Here is a 14,624-nt window from a genome sequence, read left to right as displayed (position 1 = left end):
GAGTCCCCAGAAGGGAGGGAAAATATCCATGGAGAAGGGGCAGTGTGGTTGGTCCTGGCTAACAGGCCTGAACAGCAGACGCTATCGCAGCCCTGCATAGCACAGGGCAGTGGAATAACTTCACCGGTCCCCAAACTGCAGGGAAGCAGATAGGGTCTTAGAAGCATGGGGTTGCTTTCCTGAATCCAGTGTGGCTTGGAAGCCACAAAATGTTTCCTGTGCGCCCACAAGAGTGTAAGAAAACCACTGGGTAGGAAAGGACCTTGCAGACTGGAATGAGTCATCATGCAGACCAAAGTCCACCTCAGTGGATGGCAGTGTGGATGGATAGGGACGGATGTCTGAATACTGTCTCTCGTGTGCACCCCTGTCCCAGCCTTTTGGTATTCCTAGTACAAAGATATAGCTCTTAGGAAAAGAGGAAACCCTAAATAGGCTGAGATTAAGTTTCTTTCACCTGGAAGAATGAAGACTATGGTAGATTTTGAGTTACAGAACTCGAACAGATTTTTGCATTTCTTGAACACCTAAGTCTATGGACTTACGTTAGCACCATCTGTAGAAATAAGCACGGTTCTCACCACTTTTCGATTTGAATGCAGAAGGAGCCCTATCTGGCCATAGCTCTGCCCTCTGCAATGGAAAACATAATTTTAGTGGAACTTAGAGATCTTTGAGTAAAGACAGAAAAATAACAAAGTCTGTTCTTTACCACCTCACTTTTTTTGTACACATATTTGAAAGCATTTTCACATTAAACAATTTGTTTCTATCTGTTTTGTGGCAAACACATCTGTTAGAGGAATTATTGCATTTTTTTCCTCCTAGAAAGTTGTTTCCTTAATCTTTCCACAAAGTCTTGAGAATGTTAGCTTCTCTTTCTACATTCCTGGAAATCACAGCATGCTGTTCCTCCTAATGGCACTCCCACCTTCATCATTCTGTGCTTACAGTTTCACTGCATTCCATTGTTCTAATGAGGTGACTGAGTGGAAGCTGAGGTTAGCAAATAAAACTTAGAACAGGAGCAGCCCTTGGCTCCTTTCCCTTGGAGGCTGCTTCAAAAGAGGTGAAATTTTCAAAGATAGAACTTCAGGGAGAGGGTTTTGTGTTCCGGCTTCAAAGTGGCAATTCTTTCCTGAGTTGTCACCTGGATTATCTTACCATATTTCCTGGTTGAATGACTCCTCTAAATCTTACCTTAACCTGGCCAAATATCCCTGGTCCCTTTGATATCTAAGTCTTCTGGCCAAGAAGCAAATTCCTGCAGTTCCAAGTCAGTAGCTCAAGTTCCTGGGACAGACTACCCGCAGGCCCTCAGGTTGCTGTCTGGTTGTCGTCTAAAAAGTTGATATCACAGGCCCGTTGAGATCGAAGAGTCTTGGGTTGAAAAACTGACTCACAACTTCTAATTGTAAGGCCTTACACAAAATTCTTAAGTTTCCTCAGCTATAAAGTGCGGATTATAACAATATCCCACAATACCTCTGACAATGAAATAATGTGTATATATTGCTTGGCACCGGATATGGTTTGGGTCTGTATCCCCACCCAAATCTCACGTTGAAATGTCATCCGTAATGTTGGAGGTGGGACCTGGTAGGAGGTGACTGAATCATGGGGGTGATTTCTAATGGTTTATCACCATCTCCCTAGAGCTGTTCTCATGATAGAGTTCTCGTGAGATCTGGTTGTTTAAAATTGTGTGGCACCTCCCCACCCCACTTTTCATGCTGCTCCAGCCGTGTACAATGTGCCTGCTTCCTCTTCACCTTCTGCCATGTTTGTAAGTTTCCTGAGGCCTCCCCTGCCATGCTTCCTGTACAGCCTGTGGAACTATGAGCCAATTAAACCTCTTTTCTTTATAAATTGTCCAGCCTCAGGTATTTCTTTATAGCAGTACAAGAACTAAAACAGCACCTAATAGGCATTAAACAAATAATAATTCCCTGCTCCTTCTGCCTAAGCAGACATGGATGGGGTTGTGTATCTAAACTGTGGGACTTTACAAAGACTAAAATGGAATCTCTTGAGGCATTTCACTATAATCAATAAAATAAAGTACTTGTAATCATGTTTATTTATCTGCTGATTTCTTGTTATGTATTTATCACATTATATTTTAGCTGTCTGATTATGTTATGAGATCATTCAAGGTTGGAACTCTGTCTAAAATTCTCTGTAAATCTCCAGGACTTCAAAAACCTCAGTGAATGCTTGATAAGTGCACAAATGAATTAATAGATTCCTAATTAGGCATTTAGATGATGGATTTTGCTAATGCCCTTGTCCCATAAGTACTTTAAATTTAATAAATAATTGTTGAGGACATAGAATGCTCAACATAATGTGTCTTATGATGCTTATAAGGTCCTTACAATAAAGTGGAAGATCCTAATCACTTACTAGACAAGCACAAGAACTTCTACAACATGAATAGATTGGTACCATAAACTATACATAGAAAGATGGGGTATTTAGCAGAGGGAGAGATTACATTTGGTTGAGGGATTAAGAAAAGTTTCATTGCAGAATGAGGTAGCAATGGAACTGAACCTCAGAAGGTGAATGAGTGTGACAACAGTGACGACAGGGATGCTCCAGTGGACATTTGTGTCTAAGGCACAGTGTGATGGGTGTCCAGAGGGCTGCAAGTAGACTGGTGTATAGCACAAAGTATGTGTAAGTTGGTTAAAGCTGCAGACAGAGGGAGGGTTTTGAAAACCAGCCAGACTGAGAAATTGGGTAAGTCCGGCAATGAGAGTTACTAAAAATTTAGAGCAAGGAAGCTTCAGTTTTAATTAATGTTTATGGAGTGCCTTCATTTTACAGATTAGGCAAATGAAGTTCAGACAAGTTAAATGACTTGCCCAAAGTCAGACGGATTGAAAGTGACAGAGCTAGAATTCCACTGGGGTCCCTTGACTCCAAGATCAATACTCCCAGCACACCACAGCCACTCCTCTCGCTGTGCAGCAGGATAGGCTGAACTGCAGCGAGGGTGACTGAAGGTAGGAATCTCAGCTGAGAGGAAGGAGATATGTTTCCTTTACATTCAGGCACTGAATCACTGCCACAAGCAAAGCAACCTCAAACATAAGATGATCTCCCATCTTCCCAATGAGAGGATCCAAAAAGATCTGATCTGAATATAGAAACTGACTGGAAGTGATGGAAGGAGCCAGATTTTGAAGTAAATATGGAGGAAGCCAGTCTTAGTAAAGTCTAAATCTTAAGGGGTACAAAGATACAGTTAGATAAAAGGCATAAGTCCTAGTATTTGATAGTACAGTAGGGATATTATAGTTAACAATAATTTATTGTGTATTTCAGAATAGCTGGAAGAGAAGAATTGCAATGTTCCCAACACAAAGAAAAGATCAATGTTTAAGGTGATGGATATTCCAATGACCCTGATTTGATCATTACACATTGTAGACAGCAATCAAAAAAGCACCAGCATTCCCAAAATATGTACAACTGTTATATATCAATAAAAAATTTAAAATTTAAAAAGCATAAATGATGAAGGCAGCAAGTGCTATAATCAGATTTGCATTTTAAAAAGATAATTTTGTCATCAGTGTGGAGCCTGGATTAGAGGCAAAGTGGGAGATAAATAATGCAGTAGACTTCTACAGAAATCTAGGGGTTTGGTGGCCTGTGCTAAGGTGGTGGTTGTGAGACATGAGAGGAAAAGACAGATATAAGAGGTATTTGGGAAGTGTGGGAGAAAAGATTCCATCAGAGAGGGAGAAAGGAGGGTCAAGGGTGACTCCAGAGTTTCTGTTTTGAGCAATTTTGTGTATAGTGGGTCATTGAGTGTCAGATGCAAGGCATGTTGATGAGGACAAATTTATAGAGCTAGGAAACTGGAGTGGTATCAGGAAGGGAGAGATAAAGAGGAGAGAAAAGATGTGATAGCAATGTAAGCAGAAGAGTCAGGAGGAGTGGCTGAATTCAGGGAGATGCTGAGCTCAGTTTGAGGCACTTTATTGTCTCCTGCCCCTCTCCCTCCAGCTGAGATTTCAGCTTTGTCTTGAGAGTTAATCACGTGCCACCATCAAAAATATTGTCTTTCTTGTTCTGATTATTCCAGGAGGAGCAAGAAAACATGGTAATTACCACTTTGTAATTTCCTCTCGGGGAAAGCTAAGTCTTATTTCAAATGAACATAATATTTCATTGACATAGAAAAGAATGAAAATCTTCCCTTGAAAACAAGAGTAAACAAAGCAGTCACAGCAATCAATCACTTCCAGGTCACCAAAGGAGAAAATGGTTAGATGATATAATCACTGGCCTAGGAATAGGGTGATCAACCCTCCTTGGCTGCCTGGAACTTCCATGGTTTTAGCACTGCAAGTGCTGCACCCTGGAATCCCTCAGTGGGATTAGGTTTGGATTCTAATCCTGATTCTACTGCTGATTCACTATGAAAACAGATACATTCTAAGCATAGTTCCTTCATCTATAGAATGAGGGGAAAGGGCTTCTTTATATTCTCTCCTGAGATGAGCTCCTGCAGTCCCACGAATCATGTATTGCCGATGACTGCTGAGAGACCACCTGCTCTCATCCCTAAGCTACAGACTTGAATTTCCAATGGCCTACTCGACATCTCCACCCAAATGTCTAATAAACATTAAACACTTTCATGACCAAACAGAACTCTTTTTGTTTGTTTTTTGAGATAGGGTCTCACTCTATCACCTAGGTTGGAGTGCAGTGGCACGATCATGGCTCACTGCAGCCTCAAATTCCTGGGCTCAGGTGATCCTCCTGCCTCAGCCTCTCAAGGAGCTGGGACTATAGGTTCATGCCACCACACCCAGCTAATTTTTCCTTTTCCGTTTTTTGTAGAGACAGGGTTTCACCATGTTGCCCAGGCTGGTCTCGAGCCATCTGCCTCGGCCCCAAAATGTTGGGATTATAGGCATGAACCACTGTGCCCAGGCCCAAAGAGGACTCTTGATTTTCTTTCCCAAACCTATTCTTCCCCATACCTTCTATTTCCCGTAAAATGACATCAACCAAATATCTAGGAATCCTCTTTGATTTTCTCATCTGCTCTCTGTACCAATTCCAGGCCAAAACAGCAAATTCTGTCAGTTCAACCTCTAAAATGTATCCCAAATCCATCTACTTCTGCTAACAGTAGCCAGAGGGATCCTTTAAAAATAAAAACTCGGCCAGGCACGGTGGCTCATGCCTGTAATCCCAGCACTTTGGGAGGCCGAGGCAGGTGGATCACCTGAGGTTGGGCATTCAAGACCAGCCTGGCCAACATGGAGAAAGCCCATCTCTACTAAAACTACAAAATTATCCAGGCATGGTGGCGCATGCCTGTAATCCCAGCTACTCAGGAGGCTGAGGCAGGAGAATCACTTGAACCCAGGAGGCGGAGGTTGTGGTGAGCCGAGATCACACCATTGCACTCCAGCCTGGGCAACAAGAGCAGAATTCCGTCTCAAAAATAAATAAATAAAGGCAAATAAAAATTAAATAAATAAAAATAAAAACTCTAACTCCTATTCTTCCTCTTTCGAATATCTCAAATAAAAAACTGTTTTAGAAGCATCTCTTCTTTAAAGGGATTTAATTTAACTTTCTTTGCCCACTCAATTGATGTATTGGAATATACATATTTACTTGGGTCTTTCATGGATCTACAGGGAGTGTTGCTGACCTTGTTACACTGCTGGGTATGAGTATTCTGTCTGCCTGGAGAACAACATAGCATATTTGATGCTAACTTCTAGGTGTTTATCTGTACAAAGGAAAGATGTGAAAGCCCCAAATTCACTGCCCTATAACTCCTAACAAATCACATCTTTACATCCGAAATCATGTCTCACTTGCCAGTTACCAGTTTGGGGAAAACTACCTGCCAAAGAGTCTGCAAATGAAAGATGTCAAGTTTAAAGGAACATCATAAAGTTCCTAGAGCCCAAACCAGCTAAAGAGATGCCTTCCTCCACATTATCTGGAGTCAGTGCTTCTTCCCAGAACCAACAAGTACATGCTCCTCAGGATGGTTTCTTGAAGATATTACTTTCCTCACCCCAGGGATGTCTAAGTTCCATTTTGTGTTAGATAAGAAGGTGCTTATTTTGAAAAAAGGTTCATTTTGTGGTGGATGGGAACAAAGTACTTAAATAAAGGGCCAGCCTTCTGGGACATTTACCCTTGACAGCTGAATTTTCTATGCTAGGCTTGCTCATGTCCTGAAAATTTCAGGGCTGAATCACAGTTCAACAATATTAACCTTGTGTTTACCTTCCTGTGCTAGACAGTGTGCTAAGTGCTTTTTCAATATATCCTTACTAAATCCTCCCAATATCATGAGATATTTTGAGTCCCATTTTCTAAATGGGCAGAAGGGAACATGGGGAACTGAAATGACTTGCCAAGGTTACAAACCTAGTAGGTGGTGAAGCTGGCATTCAATCCAGGAAGTCTGACTTAAGGCTGCCTCATGGAGTTTTTGAGACATGAGTTCCATCTGTGATCTGCTGAGCCAGTGATTCTCAACCATGGCTGTACGTCAGGACCATCTGGGGAATTTTTAAACATCTTGATTCTAGGTTGTACCCCAGACCAGTTAAGCCAGAATCTCTAGGGGGTGGGGCCCAGGCAGCAATAGTTTTTAAATCTCCTTAGGTGATTCCAGTGTGCAGCCGTATTGCCAATCAGTGTTCTATACAATCGTAATTCTTTCCACTTGTTATTTTTTAAATTGTATTATTATTTTTTGAGGCGGAGTCTAGCTCTCTTGTCCAGGATAGAATGCAGTGATGTGATCTCAGCTCACTGCAACCTCTGCCACCCAGATTCAAGCAATTCTCCTGTCTCAGCCACCTGAGACTACAAGTACACACCACCACACCTGGCTAATTTTTATATTTTTAATAGAGATAGGGTTTTACCATATTGGTCAGGCTGGTCTTGAACTCCTGACCTCAGGTGATCCACCCACCTCGGCTCCCAAAGTGCTAGGATTACAGGTATGAGCCACCGCACCCAGCCTCCACCTGTTATTTTTTAAAACTAGAAAATAATTATATTTGTTGCTTTCCACAAGGAATAGTCAAGAGGCCAATGAGTACAAGACATTGTATACCCCCTATATTTGCATTTCCTTTCTCTTTGGGGACCCAGCTAGCTCAGGCCTTCACTTTCCTATTAAGGAAGAGGAAAAAGTGATTACGGTGGTACCTAGATAATGCTTAGATTTGTAATGTGTTTTAGAAAAAAAATGAATTTATTAGTATTATCTTCAAATGATTTTTAATATTGTGGCACAACTGGAAAGACTGCTACTGCTTTATTGCTGTTAAGAAAAGAAAGAAACAAAGCTGAATTTTGCAGATTTGTATCTAGGGTGCTATAATTGATCCTAGAGTGGCACTGACAACTTGGAAGTGCCAAGATATGATGCTCTACAAAGGGCTGTGAAGTTACTTGCATAGTGACAGAAAGTGAATGAACTTTTATTGAGCACTTACTCATGGTTTAGTGGACAGAACATGGGTTTTTATAGACAGGCAGACATGGGTGTAAATCCCAACTCTGTCATTTACTAGCTGTGGTTTTTTTGGTTTTGTTTGTTTTTATTTTTTAAGACAGGATCTTGCTCTGTTGCCCTGGCTGGAGTGCAGTTGTGCCATCTTGGCTCACCACAACTTCCGCTTCCCGGGTTCAAGTGATTCTTGTGCCTCAGCCTCCCAAGTAGCTGAGATTACAGGCCTGTGCCACCATGCCTGGCTAATTTTTGTATTTTTAGTAGCGACGGGGGTTTCACCATGTTGTCCAGGCTGGTCTTGAACTCCTGACATCAGGAGATCTGCCCTCCTGGGCCTCCCAAAGTGCTGGGATTACAGGCGTGAGCCACTGTGCCTGGTTGGCCTTGGGCCTGTAAGTCTCCATTTCCTCGTCTGTGAAGCGGGGGCTGATAAGGCTCACCTGGCAGGACTGTATGATTGATGAGATATGTGCGAAGCATCCAGTACAGTATCTGACGCATGGCGATAATTATAATCATGTGGCAGATGCCATGTTATCCACATTTATTATCTCCCTTTATCTTCACAATACACCCTCAAAAAGATGCTGTTATTTTCATTGATGGAGGTGAGCCCTGAGAGGCTCCACAATTTGCCCCAAGGCACACAGCCGTGAGACGTCCAGTTAGGATTGGTCTTCTGTACCCAAAGCCTGTGAAGGCTGGCTGCCACACCGTGCTTCACAGGCCATCCCGTAGCTGATATATCTATTAGAACAGAGGGAGAGAGTGTCTGGATAATGGAATCAAATTTAAAAGGCAAACAAATTTTCAGCTATCTTCCAAGCACATGACAATGTTATGAAAAAGGCTATTTGGCTCAAAAGGGCACTATCACTTACCCCTTTTCCTTTTAAGGTGGAGCTCTACCTGTAGAACACCCATCTAAGAAACTGAAATTGCAAAGCTCCCTCTGGCTTAAGTACTCCTAGCCTTAGCTCTATGCTAAACTAAAGAAAAAAAACAAAAAAAAAAACCAAAAAAAACAACAACAAAAAAACCTGGGTGAGCCATTGTCTAATCACATCATATCCACATTCCCAAGAGAATTAAGCATAAATTTTTTCTGCCGCTGGCTTTTATGGTTTCCCATGAGAGACCATAAAAATTCAAATTGTGGTACATTTTGAAGTAATTTAAGAAGAATGAAATATTGTTGAAATAATTTGGGAGCTCACTGCAAGGGAACTTGGGAAATATAGCCAAGCTGGGTTCCTAGGAAGGAAGAGAATGGGTTTTACAGAATAGGCACAAAATCCCTGCCACACAGGCCATCAAGTGGAGGTGTGCAGTGGTCATTTGGAAATATGGCATAGGAGCTTGGGATAGAGTGGAAATAGCATCTAAATTGTTGAGGCCATGGGATCAGATGAACTTGTTAAGAAAATTGGGTAGAGTCTGCAGAGGAAAGGTTGAAAAAGGAACCTTGAGGAATACCAGAAACTAAGGGACAAGCAGAGGAAGAGGAATCAGCAAAGGAGACTGACAAAGAGTAGAATCTGAAAGACAGGGGTGCCCAAAAGCAGGGTAGCATTAAAAGTTGACAAAACTTTGAGGAAAGCCATCCTAGGGCTGCCATGACAAAATACCACAGACCAGTGGGCTTTAAAAACGAAATTTATTTTAACAGATGCAGAGAGGTCCAGTAGGATGAGAACTTAGATGGTGTCATTGACTTTGGCAATTAGAGTATTCGTGATCCTAGAGTGTAGTTTCAGTTGGAGTGGTGGAATCAGAAGTGAGATGGTAGAGGCCTGAGAAGCAAATGCAAAGTGATGAAGTGGAGTTATGGAGCAGAGGGCTCACTGACAATGGAAGACTTTTCTGGCATCCCAAGCAACTACTGATTATGAGATCTCAATTAGTCAGTAAATCTGTGCTGGGCACCATATTTCTTGAAGTGCCATCTTAACAGTTTTTAGTTGAGTCAGCTATTGCAAATGTCTTTCTTCATCAGGGAGAGTGACAGGCTCACTGTGTGGAGCTCTTAAGTTTGCATGCATTTTCCTTCTCATCCCAGCTCCCACTACTCACAATGCCTTATAGCATCCATTTATATCACGTGCCTGTCCCCTGAAAGCATGTAGTTTGTGACTTCTGTTAAGGTATCTCTTGGGGCTCTTTTCCAAGTTACTTCTTATATCTAGGATAAATCAGAGATTCCCTCTGAAGCAAAACAGAACATTTATTTACTTACTTATTGTTCTTAACATCTTTTATTGTGGTACAATATACATAAACAGAATGTTTATAGACCAGTGGCAGTGGGATGTATGTCTCATGCTAGGGAGGAAGTGGAGGACTATCTACTGGTGGAAACCAAGTTGTGGAAAAGATGATATTTGACAATGATAATAAAAAAGAAACACAAGAGAGAGGATGCTGTTTATATAGAAGCCTGCAACTACAATGACTCTACCCTGGAGATTGATCAAGGAAGCATCCAGTAAAGGAATGTGTTATTAAACCAGCTACCTGCTGAGTAACTGGAACTTAATACAGCTGGGAAAACTCTAGGAGCTTGTACAAAATACCTATCTCAGCATTACCCCACCCAAGCTTGAGGGAGCTCTCAGCAGTCATTGACTGATTGACAGGTGCTGGGATGGGGATAGGAATGAATAAGCATCAACAGCGCCAAAGTCCTAGCAACTCCTGCCATGGGAGTGGTGGGATAAAGACTTCAGGCCACAGAGAGCAGGTGCCACAGTTGGAAGTCAACATGGGTGCAGTAAAGGGGTTGAAGGAAAGGTAGAGCCAGTGTTGTCTGCTGTAGTCCTGTGCTCTTTTGTCCTCTGCCATTCTGATTCCTTTGAATCAAGTTCCACAAGTCTGAGTCCTGTCCCACAAATACGTGTCTCATAAAAATGTGCAGATATTTTTCTAGGGTATTGTATTAGATCGCTAGGGTTGCCATAACAAAATATTTCAGACCAGTGGGCTTATAAAACAAAAATTTATTTTCTCATAGTCCTAGAGGCTAGAAGTCTGAGGCAAGGCTGGTTTCTTCTGAAGCCTCTCTCCTTGGTTTGTAGGTGACCATTTTCTCTTTTGAATTCATAGGGTCTTTCCTCTGTGTGTGCCTGTCCTAATCTCCCAATCTTGTAAGAACACCAGTCATATTGAATTATGGCCCATCTACATGACCTTATTTTACCCTACTTAACCTCCTGAAAGACACTATATAAAAATACAGTCAGTCATATTCTCAGGTATTGGGGGTTAGGATTTCAAATATGAATTTGAATTTGGGGGGGACACAGTTCAGCCCTTTACAGGTATATATTTAAAAATGGGATTGTTTTTCCAAATAATATACACATTTTAAATTTGAATAAGTTGGCTAAATTGACATTGAAGAGTGACAGAATATGCCTCTCCAGAATATGCCATTTTGGTATAAGGGTTATTTTGAGCTAAAAGCACTTTTAAAAAGCGGGTGCAAACAAAACTTTTTTTTTTTTTTTTTTGAGACAAAGTCTCACTCTGTCACCCAGGCTGAAGTGCAGTGGCATGACCTTGGCTCACTGCAGCCTTGATCTCCTGGGCTCAAGTGATCCACCTGCCTCAGCCTCCTGAGGAGCTGGGACTGTGGATGCACACCACCATGCCTGGCTAACTTTCTTTTTCTTTCTTTCTTTCTTTCTTTCTTTCTTTCTTTCTTTCTTTCTTTCTTTCTTTCTTTCTCTCTCTCTCTCTCTTTCTTTCTCTCTCTCTCTTCCTTCCTTCCTTCCCTCCCTTCCTCCCTCCCTTCTTTCTTTCTTTCTTTCTTTCTTTCTTTTCTTTCTTTCTTTCTTTCTTTCTTTCTTTCTTTCTTTCTTTCTTTCTTTCTTTCTTTCTTTCTTTCTTTCTTTCTTTCTTCTTTCTTTCTTTCTTTTTCTTTCTTTCCTTCTTTCTTTCTCTCTCTCTCTTTCTCTCTTTCTTTCTTTCTTCTTCCTTTTTGTAGAGATGGGGTCTTGTTGTGTTGCCCAAGCTGATCTAAAATTCCTGGCCTCAAGTGATCCTCCCGCCTCAGCCTCCCAAAGTGCTGGGATTACAGGTATGAGCCAAGTGCTCAGTTCTTCAAGCAGAACTTTCTGTCTTCTTTTTTTCCTGAAAGCACATAAAACTCCCACGTAAAAGATGCCTGCTTTGTATCAGGAGGAAAGAAATATCTTTATCAACAGAGACAGAGAAAATTCTCTGTAAACAATCGAATTTTGTTAAAACAACTCTTATCTTTCTTTAGCTTTCCTGTATATTTTAATTACTTTTTCACAATTGCCTCACTTTGTGCAACATAGTAGGAAAGCATTGAGATTTTGCAACTTCCTTGGGCAGTCATTTCTTTATAAAGTCTCTCAAGTCACATAAAACTTAAAATTAAATAAATCTGTATGTTCCTCTCCTGCTAGTCTGTTTTATGCCAATCTAATTCTCAGGCCCTGCTGGGATTCCTATGAAGGTAGAGGTAAAGCTTTGTCTGCCCTACACCATCCAACATAGTATCACTAATTCCATTTCAACCAGCAGTGTGTGACATTACTTCTTTCCCACACCCTTCCCAACACTGATATTATCACATTTTAAAAACTTTGCTAATCAGGTAAAAAAGTGGCATCTTTTTTTTTTTAAACCCACATATGCCTAATTACTGATGACACTGAGGATCTTTTTATATTTTTATTGGCCATTCAACTTTCCTCCTGCCTGTTCATGTTATTTTCTCTTGGTCATTTGTCTTTTGCTTATGAAATTCTCATTTGTTTAAATGTATATGACTATACTAACTCTGTGATACATGGGCTGTAGATATCTTCTAATAGACTATCATTCATCTTTATGTGGATGTTTATCATACAGAGGTTTTAAATTTCAATGTGGTTACCTGCGCCCTGGATCTGTTCTCTTCTCACTTCCTCAAGGACTTTTTTACTCCATGGATAATGCCCCGACCCTTCCAGCTTCAACCTCACCCTAAGGAATCCTTGCAATTGTTGAGAAATATACTCTACTATGTCACACTTTTTATGACTTCTCCTTGACCTGTCCCTTTCTCCAATTGCTGGCCTCTTTTTGCTTTGTTTCATAGCAACATTTCTCAAAAGACAGTTTGTTTTTTTTCATTCTCTCCACTTCCTCACCACCCCTCCAGTCATCAACCTCTGTAGTCTGGCTCTGTGACCACTCTCTGCTGGAATTGTTCTTGTTAAGATCACCAGTCACCTTCATGGTGCTAGCTGGAGTCACATCTCTGTTCTCACGTGATTTCACCTTTTGGCAGCATTCACCATGACTGACCATTTCTCCCTTCATGAAACCTTTTTTTAAATGTTGGCTTCAGTAAATGAGCTCCCTGTTTTCTTCCTAACTGCCTCAGCACTTCTCAGTACCCTTTACTGACTCTTCCTCCACCACCAACTCTCTGAATGTTGGAGTGTCTCTCGGCACAGCCCTGGACTTCCCTCACTAGCTTCTCATCAGGTGAACTAACTCCTGTGCCATTAAATATCTTGCATGTGTTGATGACCCCCAAATGCACAGCTCCACCCTTGACCAATTCCTTGAACTTTAGACTCGTACATCCAGTTCCCTGCTGGACACCTCCCTTTGGTTATTTCATACTTAATTGGTCTAAAATGGTTCTTTTTGATTTTCACTGCCTCCCCAAAAAAACTTTTCCCGCCCCGTTTTCCCCTATCTTGCCAAGAACCCTGTTGCTCAAATCAAAAAACTTAGGAATCACCCTGATTTCTCCCTTGACTTCACTTTCTACACCCAGTCCATCAGCAAGTCCTAATGTTTCTATTTCCAAAATGTTCTCAGCATCCATCTATTTTCATCCATCTTTGCAACCATTACCCTATTCCTTGCACTGACATCTCTTCCCAGGGTTATAGCTGTAGCCTCCTAAACGGTCTCCTGCTTCCATTCCTGCTTCTGTCCAGCTCATTCTCCTGTTAACATTCTTTTCAGCATTTATCCCCATCTTAAGTTACTGTAATAACTTATTTCTTTACATTGTTATTGTCTGTTTCCTCTACTATTTTGCCATCTCCATGAGGGTAGGGACCATATCTGTGGTATCTCTCACCACATCCCAACTTCTGGCACATTGAAGAGTCTCAGTAAATACATTTGGATTAAATAAATAAGTTAAGTGAATGCATGATTTTAAATATTAGATAATATTCATAATTTTCTCAGAAAATTCTCCTGAGATTAGCCACTTCCCAGACTGGTGAAACAGAAGAATATGACCTTGTGTATCTTAATGACTCCTGAAAAGAGTGTAAAGACAACATGCTTGGGAACATAAAGTGGAGCAGGAGTTACAAGCTCAAATGTCTCTAGGTTCTGGCAGGTAACAGAAATGGGGAGGTTACCGTGTGTAAGCCACAATAAGTGGTAGGGACCATCACAATCTGAGACCCCCCAGCTATAGCCAATGCAGACTCATCAACTCCAGCCAGATGTGGCCAAGCAGCCAAGGGCCCAAGGGTGAGCGATCTTCCAATTTTTCGAAAGATGGAAGTATATGCATACAAATTATAATAGTTTTGTTCAATTTCTCAGACTTGAAAAGAAAAGGAATTAGTTTTGGATGTGAGTAATCATTTGAAACAGCGACTTCCCCACAAAAAGAGGTTTGAGGTATGTAGTCAAAGACTCATGAAGCTCAAAGGAATTAGGGACTCATGCTCCTTCTAACTTGTTGCTCATCTTGGCATGGTTTTCATTCTTGAAGTTACTTTATGGCCCAGTGGACTGAGGTAGCTCCAGCCATTACCTCCTCATTCTGTACACCAGGAAGCAAAAGGGGAAAGAGCGAGCCTGACTTCCTGGAAACTTCTATGCCTCATTTTTATTTCATTTCATTGTCTAGAACTTAATTGTGCAGCAACTTCTAGCTGCAAGGGAGGCTGGAAAGTGTAATGTTTGTTCTAAGTGGACATGTGCTAAACTAAGGAAGAAGGGAAGGATGGATACTGGAGTTCTAAAGTAGGAGTCTCTGCCAGAGCTGGTTATTTATGTGAAATTCCTAAGTTTTGACACCATGACAGCTAAAAACAGCAGCTCT

At 41.3% G+C, this 14,624-nt stretch overlaps 1 protein-coding gene across 1 annotated transcript in view; it reads right to left on the bottom strand.

Moving 5' to 3' along the window:
• The window catches only part of CTHRC1 (collagen triple helix repeat containing 1), a 403,638-nt gene that overhangs the window by 139,815 nt on the left and 249,199 nt on the right, over positions 1-14,624 (bottom strand). The window lies entirely within an intron of this gene.

The sequence above is a fragment of the Macaca mulatta genome, chromosome 8 (genome assembly GCF_049350105.2).
Source record: "Macaca mulatta isolate MMU2019108-1 chromosome 8, T2T-MMU8v2.0, whole genome shotgun sequence".
Taxonomy (NCBI): Eukaryota; Metazoa; Chordata; class Mammalia; order Primates; family Cercopithecidae; genus Macaca; species Macaca mulatta.
Note: the sequence above shows the minus strand (reverse complement) of the source record. Positions and strands in the feature narration are given on the sequence as shown.